This window comes from Oreochromis niloticus, linkage group LG14, assembly GCF_001858045.2.
Source record: "Oreochromis niloticus isolate F11D_XX linkage group LG14, O_niloticus_UMD_NMBU, whole genome shotgun sequence".
Lineage (NCBI taxonomy): Eukaryota > Metazoa > Chordata > Actinopteri > Cichliformes > Cichlidae > Oreochromis > Oreochromis niloticus.
The window spans coordinates 19302611-19321649 of NC_031979.2; the positions used below are offsets into that span (position 1 = coordinate 19302611).

Below are 19039 nucleotides of genomic sequence, written 5' to 3' on the forward strand. Positions count from 1 at the left end.
AAAGTATTCCATCCATTTCAAGTGTTAACAGACTGAGCAAAATATATTTATCCACATAAAACACAATCAGCTCAGCTCAGGTAAACAGTCATGATTGTTACCTGTGGTGTGGCTTTATGTGCGGTTCCGTGTTTACTTACAGGTAATGTTTTCACACCGGTTTCATGGCTTAGCAGCCAAGATGTGTTTGTGTGTCTGAATACGGACTCGAAGGCACGACCTGCCGTGATGGGTTTAAATAAACTGGCAAAATATGAAGAAAAGGCAAAAAGAAAAACTGTGTTTGCTCCCAGAGGTAAGAGCCACTTCACAGTGTGGACTGAGACCATGTGAAAAGACTGAGGGCAGGAAGGATTGGTTTCCTGAGTGATGTGTGGCTGTGGAGTGTTTCTGTCCAGCTTTGTGAATGCACCAACATAAATTCAGTCAAGGGGTAAAAAGCTGTGTCACTGAAGCGGCACTGTGCTGCTCCAGTGTTACAGCAAAAGGGTCGGCAGGTTGTTGCCTTCGATCTGCATAACCCCACTTCTCTGAGCCTCAGCACAAAGAAGATTTCTGACATGACTGTAAACATGAGCATTCTTCTGTTTATTCAGTGACAGGTAAAACCAGGTAAAGGCTCACTCCTAAAATCCATGATAACATAGGACGGGATGCCGGTGCAGCATGAGCACACAAGCCCCAGTGCATTAAAAAGTCAAGAGCGAATTCACTTAAGATTTGGTTCTTCTCATGCGTGCACTGCAGTGGCTTGAAAGACTTCAGGTATCTTCAATTATGCATGTCCACGGCTTGTTCGTATCAAAGACTCTCTATACCCTCTTTTGTATTTAAGGAACGAATAAGCCTTTCATACTGTACCCGGACAGTAGCTAAGGCTCTCAACAAACTTATGTAAATTACATCATCTGCATTTTAATTTCACCTTCAGCCCTCGAGAGAGAGAGTTGCTTCCACAGCTGCCACACAAATGTTTCTTTTTTTCTTTCTTTTTTTTTATCCCATTTGAAGGGAAAATGTTGCACATTCCATTCTCTTTTCCAAATGTGGAATTGTGACTTCAACAAGCAAGCCTCCAATTGAGGTTTTTTGTCCACGAGAAGTGCAATCACTTATTTGGCAGTAGAGCCCGATTCCTGCTCAATTCAAAACCACAGGAATGCTGTGTTTGCTTAAAAAAAAGAGAACACTGGACAACATTTTCTTTGGAGGTTTCGTTTGTTTCAATGTCAGTTTTACGCATTTTCTGTACAGAGACTTCTTATAGGACTGCCCGGATATGAAACATAAGGAAAGGGGTTGGGCAGTGGGGGGTGGGGGGAAGGGTGGCGAGTACCATTTCACTGCCTCATTTATTTAAGGGACATTATATCAACACCGCAATAACTGCCAGGAGTTCAAGCCAATAAACTCAAGTGGTAATTCTGGTGCCTTATGGGAACACATAAAATAACACATTGCACAATAAAACCCCAAATCTAAAGGCATTTTAAATGCATAAGCAAGTACAACGCTTTCAGTTGCAGAAACCAGCATTAACTACATGGTGAAATTGTCATTCTCCACTCAAATCAGCTTATCACGCTATAGTAATAAGTGTCTTCATGCAACAGACCTGATGCATGACCCTATTAACCTTGAATCGGACACGTGACAGAGTGAGAGGTATGCACATGTATACATACGAATAATGCTATATGATGGAAAGATATCTGACTTGTATAAACAACCGCGACTCTGACACTTGGTGTGACACACATGCTGAAAATAACAGTAATTACCACTTGACTTTATGAAGTGCGGATTGGTAACCTGTCATCAGCTACAGTAAGAAGTAAGTGAGAACATTTTGTTTCTCCGCTTGTCTATAATTTCAATTTCATCTATGGCTTAGTGGCGTAAAAAAGTTCCTCGCAGTTCACACATAATACTTACCAACACCTAATAGGTCCGGGGATAAAACGCCTCCCATGGGCGGCTGTAATGTCATTGGCCGCTGTCTCTAGCGCCCGCCTTAGTTCTCACAGAGATTTGTGTTGCTATTGGTCGAAGAGCCTGACCGTCATCGTACGTACACTGTGGTCATCAGAGGTGAGTTTTCCGGTTCTTGTCTGATTGGTCGCTGGCGGGTGTTGACGTCACAGCCCTGCCAGCTGATCGGAGTGAGAAGCCGGTTTGAAGAACGGAGTTGGACCGGAGAGAGAGACCGGGGAGGAACCTCGAGGAGCAGCGAGAAGCATGGGGTGGGACCGGACAACCGGATACACAGATTGGATCGGGTTTTTTGGTGTTTTATTTTTTTGGTAAAGGTTTAAACGTTAACACAGGAGTGCAAAAAGCGACCGTTTAAGCGGGTTAAAGTTGAGGGCTTTCGCGTCACGTCGAAACCTCTGGAAGTGTCACAAAATTGATTGAGAGTTAAGGTGTGGCTGATGGTTTCTGTAAGGCTCCTGCGCTGACAGAAAAGCAGAAAAACCGAGTGATTCCACTCGAGAGTATTCAGTCAGGAGGTGGGGAGGGCTGAGAGTACACATCTACCACATCTACCAGTCATTTTCATTAAGGATTATATTACATAACAAATGTAATGCCATTTGATTTGCGCACCTTTCCGCTTAAATCTCCCACGGTGGCCGCGATTGATTTGCAGACCGTTGCGCAGTTAAGGAGTTTTTTTTGGAGGGTTTAGGGTTTTTTTCCGAGCGGGTCGTTCTGGTTTCATAAGTCTGAGAAACGTAACGGACGTGGCAACTTTACAGTAGCCAGCCCCGCTAAATGCCACAGGCAAACTGGGCGTGTGGGGAGGAGGATGAGGTGGAAGGGCGAGGAGGAGGAGGGGGGGGTGAGGGAACAGTCCGAACAGAGTCTAATAATCCTCAAATCTCCCCCAAGCACGGCGCAAATTGCGCATATTTGTCACAGTACGGCCACATTGACGCGCACCTCGGCGGAACCAGAGGATTGAGCTGAACTAAAGTAAGTGCGACTGTCAGATACGTTTTTTGCAAACTTTTTTTTCAGGCGGAGGTGACATTTAGAGGCTACAACCATTAAAGGCATTTCATCGGGTTTTATTGTCTTGTCAGTAGGAAATGAAGACACGTAACTATCCAGCAGCCACTGAAGGTGGTTTCTCGGTTGGTGACGCCTGTGTACATTTAAATATATATATAAATATATAAAAATATATATTTACTGTAGTTGTTCGTGACACAGCCCGAGGATAGACTGCGATGGAGCGGGTGTGTCTTTGCCAAGCCTGACGTTTGCCCGCTGAATAGACAGATCTCTTGCTGGAGAGGAGAGGAAATATACGAGTTGCTCTTTATGTTACAGTAGTCTGTTTGACTTGTCAAAGACAACCGAGGAGTCATTCCTCGGTATTATAATGCGTTTATATCACAATAACGCGATCGTAATTGAGTGCACAGGCAGTCTGACCCCGTGTAGTCTAATTAAGATAAGCTTTAAGTCCAGGGGAAAGAGTGAATTCCTCAAGGCCCCACCCTTTGCAGCTCAACATGGATGTGAAGAGTAACCCCACCACCACCACCTCTCTCTCCCTCCCTCCCTCCCTCCCTGAGCGTCATTCATTTCCCCGTTCAAGCTTGTATTATGCTGTTTTTTCCCCCCTCTTCAGTATCTCCAGGTGTCCACGGTAGATCTTCTTGTTTTAAAAAGACTTTTTGAGCATCGCGGTTGGTTCTTCTTCCAGGATTCTCCAGAGGTTTTAATAAATTGAGGTAAGACTGGACTGTTTGAGAGTCAACCTGTGGAATTCTCGAGTTTGTCATGAAGTCATGTAGCTTATCCATTGTGACATGTCTGGGCGTAAGGAGGTTTTTATCTGTCAAGACTTTTTTCTTTCTTTCCTTCTTTCTTGTTGCTCGCTTCCCTTTTTTTTCCTGGCATCTCTGACTCTCACCCTGTGACCATCAACCTGTTGCAAGTTTAGCCATTCTCTGTACTCTGACCTCCATTTTCAAAGAATTCTAGTGGCAGGGATTATGTAATCTTAAAGGCAGTCTTCACAGTCCTACTTTTGGTTAATCCAATCTTAAACATTTGAGCATTCAGGATGGCAGCGTGGTTAAAGAACTGTCCTTTCAAACCTCATATTCTTCAGTGGAAAACTGCAGTGTCTGGTTATAATTTGATAAAGACTGGCTACTGAGCTGTAATCCACGAGCCAGTGGCTTTTTCTACCTGCATCCAATCTGTGCCGGCTATGCGACAGCTCAGACCTCGTCGTCCCTGATCTTTGCGAGGCTTAGAACTCCCGATGCATCACTTGACCTCGTGCAAATCACGGCCATTTCTGATGGCGGATGGCTTGCCTTTTTTTTTTTTTTTTTTTTCGCTGCTTATGTTACAAAGGCCTGCTCCAATGCTGACAAGCTCATATAGCCGAATTGCATATTATAAGAATGTTATTCATCCAGTTATATACTGTGTCTTAGAGAAAATGTTTTTATCAGGGTGGAGATGCTCTGGAAATGCTTGTTAGTTGCATCAGCCTGCCTTTTCCCCAGGAGTAGCCAGTCCTGCTGTAACTATCCTCCCTTTGCCTATGAACAGTGAATTATACATGAAGCTGCAGGCAGGGCCAGAGTCCAGTGCCACTGGACACATCTTGATTTAAGGACGCAACCATTTGAATGCCAAGACTTAGGGCAAAATTTTAAGAGACTTATCCTTTACTGTAATAGTTCCAGTGCATGTCCCACCCACACTCTGGGCAGGAAGTGCCGTGCTAGAACTAGTTTCACATATAGGAGCGTGATAATGTATTTACAAGGCCTCAGTGACCTGAGTTACAATGACTCATTGTGAGTGTTTTTAACATTAGTACCCAAAAAGGATGTGAAAATGTTGTTATTGTTAGAAGAGTCGCACTGAAGTCAGGAGACTGCATAAAGTATGGCCCAGACTCAAAGTTCACATGAAAGTAGCTTACCTGACAGCCTCTGTAGTCAGTAAATAATCATTTTGAGGAATATTTGTGAAGAATTAAACTGTTGTTTCGATGACAACCTTGTTTTTCTGCCCTCTTTCTCCTTTTTCTCCCCTTTGCCATCCTGTATGAATGTTTGCTTTGTCTGGGCTCTGATCGTTTAGCCGCTTTGGATTTACCTATGTCTGTGTGCCTTAGTGGTTAGCCAGCACAGTCATTATTTCCTAGATTTGATTAATACAGCCGTCCAGCCATGACGTCTGTTACTCCACTCCTCAGAAACGACACGTAACAGGGAGACAGACAGGATCTGATGTGTGTGCCAGTAAATTTTTTTTTTTGCGATCTTTAATCTAGAGTCAAATGATAGGTCAATGTGAAAGTCAGTACTTTGGGCACATATGAAAGCATTTATCTTTGCATATTTATCATATTTTATGAAACTGTGTGTATGCTTGTGGTTTGGTAAACTGGGAGGGGTTTGCCTGACAACAAGGCCTTTACTTTCCAAAATGCCCACAGACAGATCTATAAACGCTTTGCATCACCCGCGTTCTTGACGCGAAAACGAATAATAAAAGTGTTATTTGATGAGTCACTCGTCCTCTGCTTACTTAATCTTATGAGTGACCGGCCCGTCAAGTGACTTGTGTAACTGGGCAGGTCTGACTTTTTTCTGTCGCTGAAGGCCAATCAAAGAGGGGAGGATCTGCGGTGGATTTGTGGTAGCTGCAGTAAGGTTGCGCATTTTTATGGCCACGCCCAGACAACCTCAGTGGGCTAACTGTGACTAGCTCAGAGCAATTTATGACAGACCTTATGGTAAATGTCGCATATGCAATTTTAAGAGGGTAACAAGTGTAGAAATTGTAAGTGGGTTGAAAGAGTGAGTGTGTTGGGATATTTAAGAGAACAGGTGTTGCCATGCTGTACGTAGGTGCGGGTATGCATGGTCTGATTGAAGGACAGATGCACTCTCTTTCTCTGATTGCATGTGCACACATGCACTGCCCCAGGATGAGTGGGTGTATGCAGCATGCTGAAGTCTGGCATAGAGTAGTTGATGATGCAGCTTTACCAGTATTCCAAACATGTCCCAGAATAATATTTTAACTGCCTCATATGGAGAGATGTTCACTGCTCTTCGGTGTGTGGTTTACCTGATGGGGTAACAAACACAAGTACCTGCTCACTGGATCTCCACAAAATTCATAAAACTAGTAGTTTTGTCTGTGTGTGCAGAAATATACGAACTTACTTTAGTTCACCTAGTAAGTTAGAAATACTAAGCTCAATCTTTTTAAGCTTAAAATGGATGGTCATCCATGATGTGTGTGTGTTTCTTCACATAGGGATTTCTTGCACAAATCGTTTCTGGTTCAGTTTGTCACACTTTTCTGTAGGTGACCTAATTAAAGAATATGACCATTGTGCTATATAGCTTTAGCACACATAGAGGCGGATGTAGTAGCCCGAGGGATTAGATAAACTGCAAAAGAAACTACAGCCGTCTTTGTGCAGAGAGCTAAACGAAGCACCAGTGTGTGCTTGGGTTGGCCCATATATATCTCATATTTTGATTGAAGAGGCTTAATAAATTCCACCCTCATGCTAGCGTAGGCTAGGCTAACCTAAAGCTGGGTTGAGATTATTTTAGGCTGAAGAAACGCAGTAGCACACCTAGCTTTGGGCCCGTCTATGCAGGGCCAGCAATGAGGAGCGGTGGGCCTCTCGGCAGACCGGCTGGAATGTGAACCATATGTAAGAGGCATCCCAAGAATGCAACTCGGCCTCGCTGAACTGACCAACCTAAAGACGCTGTGAGAGCGGAGCAGGATAAGGAGGTGGAAAATGAGGATGGAGCAAGGAAAGCACGATAGAAATGAAAGCTCAGTAGATAGACGACGAGAGGCGAAGGATGCGAAGAAGAAAAGCTTCAGGAAAAATGTGCTGCATGTTATTTATTAGGCAAAAGATTACTTTAAATCACATTCAATACAAAAAAATTGGGGTGTATAAGATGGCACCACAATGCATTTGAAAATGAGTTACTTGCTGTGGTGCAAAAAGAAGAAGAAAACTAACTAGGAACAAACCATTTCTAAAGGTCATTATTTATTTTTTTGCCATTTTAGTTTATTTCTCAAATTTTGCATTTTGGTCAGACAAAACCATCTCAAGTTTTCGGATATGTAAATGGCTCTTTTAGCAATTTTGCTTTGCCTAATTACACAGTTATGGTCAGATAATTAATGAATATAGATTTTATTTATTTATAGAGTGTGACTATATTTAGAAATCTAATCATTTCTTTGCGTCTCAGTCACACCCCATGCGTGGTGTGTTGTTTGTGGGGATTAAGGAAAACACTGTAAGGAACTTGTGACTTGTCAATTTTTGCTCTTTTTCATTTGAAATGTAGACAGGAGGAAGAATTGATAGGAGAGTCAGGGAGCTGGAAACGTAACAGTGTCTTGCTTATTAAATGCCTCAAAATGCCATGATGCATGTAACTTGGATAAAAACCAACCAGCCTGAAACTAAATGGTCGTTTTTGAGTAAATGTGTCAGTAATTACAGTCTAGCGAGGCAGCCTACCCCATTAGTAGAGGCCTCATTTAAGACTTAAAGCTGCTGAATACTAATGTTATGTCTAATGTCTGTAGTAAACACCTGTACAGAGCAATAGGGGATGGGTGACTCTTGCAAATGAAACGTGGATGGGTGTTATCATGCAGGTTCAGAGCTGTGGTTCCTTCTTTCTGTGGTGTCCGAGCACCGTGATCTTCCAGCTCACTAACCCAGGGTGAATGTCTCTTTCTAGTCTCTGTTAGCTTAGCACACTGTGCTCTTAGGCTATTTGGGTACAGCTGGGGCCAGAATGGCAGGAAACACACCCACACACAGATACACACACTTATACAAACATTCTCATTTTTTTGAGTCTGGCACACCCCGGTCATGCCCCCTCTCTCTCTCTCTCAAACACACACACACTGTCACACATATGCACACACACCCTGCTTGATAGAGTGTGATGAGCTAGTGGTTAAATGGTTTTAATCTAATGTTTTTATCTATTTTCATCTAATGAAAAATTAAAGTTATGATATCTGGACTTAGATTTTTCCTTATGACATCTACCTTGTACAACATTAGTACTAAAAGCCTTTGTTGCGCTAATCTGTAGCTCGAGACAAAACATTAGACAGTTAGTACATTTTCATCTCTGCACAAATGTGAGCTGTAGGGTTAAAGGTCAAGCTATCATCACATGAATGGCCAATCAAATTGACCCCGTGACTTTTTAAAATGTATAAATGACTTAATAGAGAAGTGTCCACGTGAATGGCTTTTCCTTAATGCTCCCTTAATAACCCTCAGTGTTTCACATCAGCACATTAGAAACCATGTGAGCTAACATAAAAAAATCATGACATTAACGCCACTCGTTCCTTATGAGAATTAACAAATTAACGACAGGCTGTAAGCAATGCAGCTTGTTGGCATGGCTACTGCTAGCGGCGGTTAAGTCAACGCAGCACCCAGCGGTTCTGAATTGAACCACCTGGCCTGTCTTGGGAAATATCTGCAAGTAAATGATAACAAGAAGTCATTGCCAATGAGTAAGACAATGAGCCAAAGCCTCAAAAGTTACTAAAGTGCTGCTGTGCGAGACGGTACACACTAATTCATTTAGTTTATGAATTTGTGACAATTGGAGGCTGTGATGATGGTAGGACGATGTTCTCCTGAAAAAGAAAAGTTCCAAGCAGATTTATTTTAAAAACACATGACAATTAAATGTAACCCAGTTCATTTTTAATTCTCTGAACCAATCTTACAGCTAACTACGGCAAATGTGAACGTGCACAAAACTTGGAAATCTTAGGTGGCAAGTCGGAAGCCCGGAGCAGAAAGAATATCAGACTTGCACCCAAAAGCTTACCATAAACAGTTCTCCAAATTAAAGCTGTTGGTGCTCTATATTTAAATAATGATTTTCTTTTTCAGGACTACTTCATGTTTCAGAGTATAATCATGTGTAAATACTAATACCAGAACTTTCTTTCTTTCTTTTCCTTATTTGTGTTCAACACATCAGTCTCCATGTTTGGTGCCTTTTACAACTTCAGCTTTTCATCTTCTTTTATCTTCTTAATAGATTATTTCTGCCTTTATTGTAAAGCTGCTGAAGAAGTGATCTTGAAATATGAAACGTAAAAAAAAGGGTCCCTCCTGCTCACAGCATTTTCGCCCATGTGGTTTAAACCCTAGCCCCCTGAGCCATCGGGTCATCCCTGCTGTGTAGCTTCCTTATTAACTTAATGCAAGTTATAAATATCTTGTGATGCAAAGTTTTAGCTTGAAGGATGAAGCAATCACCTTGCAGAACAACCTAGTAATATAACACCGGTAAGTCTCGCAGGTTCAAGAGTGCAGGGTCACAGGTCTGACCATTTAATGTGACATTTTTGTAAGCTGCAGAGCACCGTGCGTCTGCTTGTCAAAGTAAATCTCATAGAATCGTTACCGAGATGTTATATGGCATATTTCAGTCTTCTGAGCCCTTTTCTGCTCCTCTTTAGAGAGGATGGTTGGGATGAAGCGATGATACTGAGGAGATTCTCTGGATTCACACCGTGCATGGGCAGCTGCCACTTCTTATTCATTTGCCCGACAGGCATTTCCTGTCTTTCAGCGCGCTAACTAAACTGCTAGTTGGAGGGGGAGGGTGATAAAGGATATATATGTATATACGGAGAGAGACACACGGAGAAGGGGTGAATTCATGGGGACTACAGAATAAAGGATGGGCACAAACCGAAACATAGGGAGAAACAATGTAGTCTTTGACATACTTTGTCCCAGTTGTAGGAAGCGAGATGACAGCCAGAGGAAGCACACAAATCTTTTCTTTATGTTGGCTGTCTTTGCCCAGTGTTCACACCCCGACTTCCACCCCTCTGTTTCTGTGTCTCACTGTGTGAGGATCTGTCACTCGACTCTGTGTCTCCCGTTCTACTTCTTTTTTTATTTATTTACTTTTTTTTCCAAAGGGTGATTCGATTTGACCCTCGGTGTCCTTCACAGGGATCTTGCATCAGATGTGCGCACGCAGATTTGAAGTCACGCTGCATCACCGTCTTATCCGCGCATGGTAGAGACGCCATATTCTGTGTATATACTCTGTGACGCATACCTCTGTTCTTGCTCGCAGACTGCCGTGTTCACATGCATTCCTGGCTCCAGATGCTCTCCATTAAATCCTGTAAAACACACAGCGGGACTTCACTGGAAGGGCCGCTTCCTCTTCCTCTTTCCCACCTGCGGACTTCCTGTCAGTTGACATCACCTCTTCCTTAAATAAATACCATACTCCGTTTGAAGGAAGTCAGCGCATTTCCAAGCTGTGCTCACTGGATGAATGAGGGTGGCAAAATTTTACAGCCACGTGGATAATGACTGTGGTATAATTGCTGTCAGGTTGTTGAATCTGTGGGGTCTTTTTGGTCCTTTTAGTGTGTGTGTGCGTGCTTGTGCGTGTTACACCTATTGTTTCACGGGACATACTGTTAATGCTATGCAGCTGAACCAGATAGAACCTATGAGGAACATGTTAGCCTTTTATGGGGCTTCAGTTCACTTTTAAAGAATGCCTGTTTTCTACCAGCGGAAGGTGTTCCTCCACCCACAGCTGTAACTAGTTTCATTTTGAATCATTAATTCATATTCAGATAAACATCAGCCATGTGCACAAAGAGTGATTATACAATATAGATCCACATGCACATGCAATTCACTCACACACTGCAGTATCTAGTTGCATCTCATAATTTAAAGTGTGTGTGTTTCTGCACATAGGGAGAGTACAAGCTGGTTAGACTTCCATGGATCCCACCCCGCCCTCACCCACCTAGCCTCATGCATGTATATGTTTACTTACTAAAATGCATTATACATATAGGTTATCCTCCTCCTGTACTCACCAAAGAATATTCCAGTCTTTCGTGGTGATTTTGATAACCCAGGAGCACGAAGGAGAAACCTTTTCCGACAGGGTGCTAGTGTTAGCTTGCATCTCTTCCGGAATTACGCTTCAGTGGCATTTGTGTATGTGCGTGCTTGTTCATGGCTTTTGAAATTCTTTCCCCCTTCACTAATCCAATTCAGAGCTGTAGGAGGAAAGCACTGGCAAATATATTGATCCACTACTCACTTGAAAGCAATTTGTCATGGCCTTCAGAGAAGGATTAAGGGAGGTGGGGGTGCACATATGATCGAGTGCAGACCGGTCCAAACGGTGACAGTGATACAATAGGCCAACGGGGTGTGCACGTATAGGAGGTTAGCGTGCACACTGGGGAATGCAAAATATCTTCAAACACCTTTTGTTCCTAATGGGTTGGCCTATTACCTTAAATGCAAATTTTAAACTCTCAGATGACGGTTACAAACATGGACTGTGTTTGAATGCCTGGGTGTAGTACGTGTGACTGACTGTATCTTACAAGAATGAGCTCAAGGTGGGCTGATTGAGAAATGCCAGACTGTGCATTACCTGCTGTCATTTATATGATAGAGTATGAGGAAATTCTTCAGTGGATACCAGTAAACACATGTTTCAGATCATTTTTGTGGCCTACGCTGACATTTCCAATGTTTGCTGCAGTAGAAATGGTAACTTCTTCTTTTAAAGCAACCTGCAGAGCATTCCTCTCAAAACTATGGTTAATTGTAGAGGACAGGCTCCCTGTAATAAAGACCACAAGCAGTATTGTGACTTTTTTTTCAAGTATTACATTGTTATTTGGAGAGGAAAAAACTGGACTTGAATGTGTGCAATTGTTATACTGGCAATGAACTAATTGTTCTGGGGTGTGCCGTAAGTTTGCTGTAATAAAACTAGCATTTGAGTTTCTGCCAGGACTGCAGCTTTCAAGAGAAAATATTTTAGATGACTACGATTCCAAAAAAAGACGAGGGCTTGATCCTGCTTGTAAAATGGATATAGTTGATGCTTTTGGAGGACAGATAAGAGGCTTGCCAGAATCTGTTGCACAGCTGCTCATGTCCTCATAACACAGGAAGCACCTGTATAAGATTCTCTTGCTTCCTATATAGGAAGCCTTCATGGTATACTTAGCTGTAGCATTAGGCTTCCACCTACATTGGACGTAAAATCTGCCTTAAATGCTTGTGTGGTGGTTTTTTGTATCCTCGTTTTAGCCTTTTGCTGTTTCGTCTTGCAGGAGAAACATTTAGCATCAATTCCCACTCGTACCCCTGACAGTAAAACTGTTCAAATACCACAATATGGACTGGATTCGTTTTTGCAATTCATCTTGGATAAGAAATGGCATTTCTGGAATGATTCATGGGGCTTCCCATTCTTTGGTCTTGGCAGTATCATCATCCCGTATTGCCTTCTGGGATATGTTGTAGTTGGCTTGCTTTCATAGATTGAATCTAGTCTCTTTCCTCTTAGTCATACTTCCGCAATTAGATATCATTCCAATTTACCAAAAAAGACCATTATAGCCCAACCATACCCACAGTCAAATCCAAATAAGTGGGATTGTACTGGGAACAAACGAGGGTGAGCGCACCCTTTAATATCAGGTCACTTTTGTAAGATCATGTCTACTTGGCAGTTGGCTATGAGTTATTTTTAAACGTTTTTACAGTGACTTTGCAATTTAAAGCACATTGGTTAATGTGTTACTTTTGTCGAGCCTCTGGACAGCTTCATATTTGCTCTAAGGCAAAGTTAACAATCATGCCATCACTACTAAATACCCTTTTCGCCTAGTTTGTGTTCTCCATGGTTTTGTTTGCATTTTTAACCTAACAGGTATTTAGTCTGTCCATCTCTGTGCTGCCTCATTAATAACCAAAAACACATGGGGTGTTTTTCTGTGCACGTCAACCTCAGAGTAATGTCACGATTTGGGGACAATGGGTCTTGATCTTAGAAGTTTAAGCTATCACTAGCTAACTGCCAACTCACTGCTTGTATCGCTCATGCACACATGCGCTGTGTGCCGCTTGTGTGTATTTGCTTGTTTCTTCCTACACACTCCGAGGAGCCATTTTCACCCTGTTGCTTAGGCTTGCTGTAATTGTCCTGGGAATCGTCAGCTCTGGGTAATAAATCAGTCCTCTGGTACACTGTGTTCTCCACTCTGGTGTACGGGATGGCCTCTGCTTGCACGTGTAGTGCGCATACTTAGCATTTCATGAGTAGAGGGAAAAAAACACAGCTAAGAAATAATGCGGTTTGAAAACTACATGAAGAACAAAGAAGCTGCAGCTCTCTGTCACAACAGGCTCAACTTCATTTTTTTATATGCAATTGATAAATAATGAGGATTTTTTTCTTCTCTTTCTTTTTTGCACTTATTTTCTTCTTCCAGACTTCTTTCTTTCCTGTATGTATTTCACAGGGAGAAATATTAAACAGCACTCTTCATCTTCCCCACTAAAGTGCTGCATTTAAAGCAAATGCTACAATTCTGAAAAAAAAGAGTATTATTGCCATATATGCTTCTTTTGCACTTAATCCTTTGCACGTTATGCTTATATCTGAACTGACAAGCTGCTAGAGCCTAGTATATTGCCAGAGGGAGACTTGTTTCATTCTGTGTCACATCAGGGTTACTGCATGGTCACCAGTCTGATTTCTTGTAGCAGCGATGATCTCTGACCTTGTCGCCATTTGCTGCCATCTTTTCTCCATCCTGTTTTCATTATTTCATTTGTTTACATCTCTGTCCGTCCTTGCGTAAAACTCTAATCTTCTTACCAGTTCAAAAGCACTCCGTAGGACACCAGGAGAAACTAATCTTCTCACTGTTAACAAAGTCCAGTGGTGGCATCAGGTGCCTTTCTGTAAATACGCTCACCGAGTACAAAAGAGGAAGCCTTTGCGCTGGATCTCATCTCCAATATTACGTAGTCACAATGGATCCCTCTGGATTTAGTGCAAGTTCAAGGCCCACAGCCCATTCAGAATTCTCTCTCGAACTAGTCTCGGTGGAAGAGGACAATCTGGTCACACAGAGTGAGTGTGTGTGTTTTGTGTGTGAAGTCCAGAGCTTTCCAGTGTTGCTCAGAGCAGCGTGGGGTTCGCTGAGTTTCTAGGGGTTGCTGGGTTCGCAGTGCCGCTGAGGGCTAGTTTGCCCAAAGTCCTGTCCTTGAACTGTGAAAGAATATGCTGCTAGGGAAAGGCTTTTCAGACTGACTGACTGCAATAGTTGAAGTCAGGCCAGCTGAACGGAAGCCAGGCAAGACAAATCCTGGGCTACTCCTAAGTATTACACAGTCGCCGGCTGAATGTGGATGTTTAAAGGGGAACATCCCATAAATGGTTTTCCTGTCACTTTAAATCTCTAACACTCAATAAAGTTTAACTTTAAAAAATTACTTCATAGCAAAAACAAAGAAACGGGAAAAAAAGCCGGTTCAAATCGGCTCCGTGCAGTCAATTCATTCAATCCTAAACTCACGTTTTTGGATGAAAATTTGTGGGGAGATCTCAAGGTGAAATAACAACATACTTGACATGTTGGTGAAGCAGTCACACACCCAGGGGAGTAGAATTGCCTGAACTGCGAGGAAAAATTCCTTCGCTCAGCCCTGTATGGCTGCTGTAAACTGAACTGCCCCACAGGACGAGAGCTGTTTTCTATCAGGAGTTCCAGGCTGTAACCAGAGGCTGAGCTATCTAGCTAGCAAAGACTTCTGTACTCAATTATAGCAAAAAGCAGAGAGAAGGCTAAAACAGTAGGCTGGTACTCCTGATGCAGGATAGCTTCGGGCAGTTACACACACAGCGCCGTCGTTTACGTGTGCGTGGACATTTTAACTCACCGCACCGCAATTTTCACCCAAAAAAGAAGAAAACATGCTTTTTTTTCTATTTCTCCTTCTTTCTCTCTGGTATCTTTCTCTCTACCTCTTCACCTTTCTCCCACAAGATCCTCTTGAAGCCAGCACAGAAAGAAGTAGTTGTGTGGTGGTGTGCCAAGCAGCAACCACCACGACTGAAAGCTAAAGCCAGCGTGGATGGGCCTTAAGATGGAGTACAAATAGAGGTTACTAGATGCAGGCACCTAAAAAAAACCCTACAAAGTCATTATTGCATTTGGTTGACTGAGAGGTATTTCATACTGTTAGCCTTATTTTCTCTCAAAGTTGGCAGAAGATTGACAATAAGTAAAATAATTTTAGCTATTTTTAAAAATTTAGGACAATTCAAAGGCTTAAAATGTCTTTCAGAAGGAACTATAGCTGACTTCACTGATGCTCTGCATATATTTCCCTTCAGGTTGTGCTGTGTATCCGCATGTTGGATATAAGGTGCTCACTGGCTGACCTACAGCAGTTCTTCACTGGCAAGCTTTATGTCCTCATGTACCAGCTAAAGCTGCCAGCTGAAGAACTGTTGTGGTTGGCTATTCCCTGCACCGAAGACACTTCCACCCCCTCCCAGGAGTGACATGAGGATAACGAGACTAAAAATCCAGGCTCTGACCATCATACACATTTAAAAAAAAACCCAAAAAAAACAGGATAGTCACTCAGGGTCTGAAAATCCTGTTACTTATGCAGCACGTTCATGTGACTGGATTCACACCGTGACACCTGCTGTATCATGTAACAATAATATTGCATCATGGAAGTCATCTGTCACTCCGGGTTAGTCTTCGTGATGGCTCTGCAGCTCAGCGTTTGTTTTTAATGACATGTTATTGTAAAGTTGTTGTACAGTATTGGCACAGCTGTAAGTTTCTCCTGGCTTGCATCAGCCCAAAGACACATTTTAGACGAGTCGTTTTCTTCCACTTATTTCAGTTTAACTTTGAGTGTTTAAACAGACTCCTGTGTGAAAAGCTGACCAACGGATCAGCAGCTGATGCTAATAAAACTGAAGGCTTGAGTATAATAAGCAGTTACACAGCGGTCCTACTTTATGTCTTTGTATTGATATTGTAGTAAAATCACAGTTTGCAGTAGGCTAGTGACAGGAAAACGGAAACTGCCAACACTAAAAACAGAAATGTATTAAAAAAGTGTGACAGCTAAAGTTTGCTGCTGTAAAGTGTTTCCTCTCTAACAGCCGTAAGTGTCGAGAAAAGAACCCACATTTAAACAGGCAGCCCGACATCTTGCCTGCGACCTTCAGCAGCGATAAATCAAACTACAAGAGAAAGGGCAATGCCCAGAGCAGGATGTAAGACCAAATGTGTCCCTTTAAAAGCTGCCAGCCGGAGTCGAACAGAGGAAAGGAATGTTCTGGGGCCTTAACAGAACCAGATGCCCGAGCTTGCTCTCCCTTGCACACATGCTCAGTGCTGCCTTCACTCACTCCTCGAGCTCTTACTTAACACCACAGATGGAACCACGAGCTGGGCAGACTCATTCGTCAGCCTGTCTGATGTGCATCATCATCTCTATCAAATGCCTTTAGAGTAGTCGAGCTTGTTCTTCCCGGTCTGTGCCCCAATCTCCTTATCTTCTTGTCTTCGTTCTTGGCAGACATTTTCTTCATCCCCACCACCCCCACAATCCTCCTTCACTTAAGTGACAGACACAAACACAGGAAACACTAACACGGGATTATTCCACTCTCCCTTCTGTACATCCTCTTCAGGTAACACTGTCATTATCCTGCGTCATAACGCTGCCTATAAGAGCCACACCTTGACCTTCCGCGCTGTCTAGGTCTCTTTCAGGCCGCTTGAGCCACGCCTGGGAAATTGTCCCTTGAGTGCATTATCACGTAATGGAGGAACAGCTGCTCTAAGATCAATCCACCTCACCCATACAGGGTGTGACTTTATGCTATCTGGTACGAGTTTGAAACTTGTACGTGTGTGAATCCTCCTCCTTCCTCTTTCCTTCTAATTCAGATGAATCTTAGCTGCGTCACAAGACCTGGGTGGCCTGGTACCTGTGCCAGCTGTTTTGCCAGCTGTGCGGGTCGAGAAAGCAGAACAGCATCGCACAAAGAGATGAACAGACAGCTGCTGCAAACAGAGACATGGAGGAACATCATCCAAAGAGAGCTGAATCAGTGGAGACAACATCAATCATATTATTTTATTAGCTCATAGTCATTTACAGCATGTAAGCCATTATGTTCTAAGTGAATTAAGGTTGTATAATTTGTGCACTGCAGGAAACCTGAGTGCAGAATTTGTGTGTCTTGTGTTTATCTGTGTTCAGGTTCAGAAAACCTTATTTATTCCACAGTGGGCAATTCAGTTTGACAGTCCACCGTCGTTATAAACAAATAAAAATAGAAACTCAAGTAAATAAATACTTTGCAAATCTAACATACCACATTCAGCTCGTCAGTGAGCAGCTCAGCGTTAAGGACCCCAAACGTGGAGTTTTACATAAGCAGATAAAACAAACTGCTACCCCTGACATTTAGCATTCTGCAGCTTGATTAAAGAACGTATGAAGGAATTCAGCTTGTTGTTTGTTTTTCTCAAGGGTGCATAATAGTACAAATCTGAGGGCAATAAAAAAAACAAAGCTCAAGTTGACAAGTAATACCACAAAAAGTAGTAGTTAAAAAAACATCCATTAACACCCATTATTGGCATTAAGGTTCTGGGTCTCACACGTTCCCTGAAAAGTATCTTACAAGCTTCTCACTAAGATTTCTAACATTAAACTTTAATATTGTGTAAGTGCTTTGTTTTTAACTTTATCTCTCACAAAGCCCGGGAGCCAGATTCACATGTTGGGAGCTGAACCACAGGACATTAGTGTTCCCGTCTCCAAGCTTATGGACTTAGCTCGCAGACTTCCTGCTGTAGACATACATTATACTGCCAGAGGGAACATAAACAATAATCTTCTTAAGGTGTGAGCTGCTCCATGAGCAGTAAAAGCAAGCTCTTACTCAAGCAATTTACTGTATCCGAAGACTGACTATCAATATAGCATAGTGTGGTCTCACAGTGGTGAAAAATGCTCGGTCAGCTGGCGCACGAGCTAAAATCAACAATAACTTGGTTTGGATTTCGTTCTTTTGTCCACACCTGCGCAGATTCCTGCACAGTTCTGTCACTTAGCTTCAACAGCATAAAGCAAGCTTAGCTTACTTTGACTGATAATATAGAGGAGCAGAAATGAAACTAATTACTTTAACACTGGCTTGATTTGATGTCAGTGAGTTGAGTATTGATGATACCACAGAATCTATTCAATTGACACCTCCACTGAATACAGCTAGAATCAATGTTATTGATTACATCTTTTTACTGGCCTCCAACTGACGGTGTAATCTAAAACTAAATTGTCATATATTTTATCTTACCATGTAATTACATTGTAATTATATTTACCTACAAATACTTAAATTAAATACACCAGAATAAAGGGCTAATAATTCAAATTTTTAAAGGAATGAAGAAACATTTTAAATAACTTCAGCTCTTTTACAGGACAGGAGTCACAAATTATACTGTAAGTAGTTTTAAATAGTGGGTAATCACTCGTTATTTTAGCATAGAAACAAACAAACTTACACCTTGGATTGTAAACACCCTGTACTTTGAGGAGAACAGGTCATATTATGTAGTACCTTAACCCTCCGTTTTTACTGTTTTATTATGAATTATATGGAATGTTCCGCTAATCAGTTGTACTCTTGTTTTATATTATATGTAATTATGTTTAAACCTAAAACTGAATGCGACACAATTAATGATAAATGGTTTATTAATACTTTTCATTTCTCTATTTTGTGATGAATATGAAGATTAAGTTTATGGTTTATTGGCTGTGAAGTTGCTCTTGTCTCACCGCTGTGTTACACACTGCGTGAGTCTGTCGTGTCTGTGTTTATGTGTCCCTCGCCCTCTGTGTGTCCTTGTGTTTCATTCTGTTTCCTCAGTCATGTCTGTGTTTGGTCTCCTTCTGTGTCTCTCGCTCCCTCTTTCTCCCTCCATGTCTCATCTCCTTCTAACTGTCCCCACGTTCCTCTCCTTGTGATTTATCTCTCTGCCTCCTTAGACCCTCTTGTCCCCATGTCTGTTTCTTTCTTCTGGCCCCCGTGTCAAGCCA

The 19039-nt window shown here is 42.3% G+C and overlaps 1 protein-coding gene across 2 annotated transcripts in view; it reads left to right on the forward strand.

Annotated features, from left to right (window-relative positions):
• Positions 1-2150: 2150 nt before the first annotated feature.
• Positions 2151-19039, forward strand: part of aipl1 (aryl hydrocarbon receptor interacting protein-like 1) — a 44325-nt gene continuing 27436 nt past the window's right edge. The window contains exon 1 of one of the 2 annotated variants that reach the window (XM_025898318.1): positions 2151-3743. The gene's annotated coding sequence lies outside the window, so the exon portion shown is untranslated. The remainder of the gene's footprint in view (positions 3744-19039) is intronic. The other variant, XM_025898319.1, reaches the window with a different exon arrangement.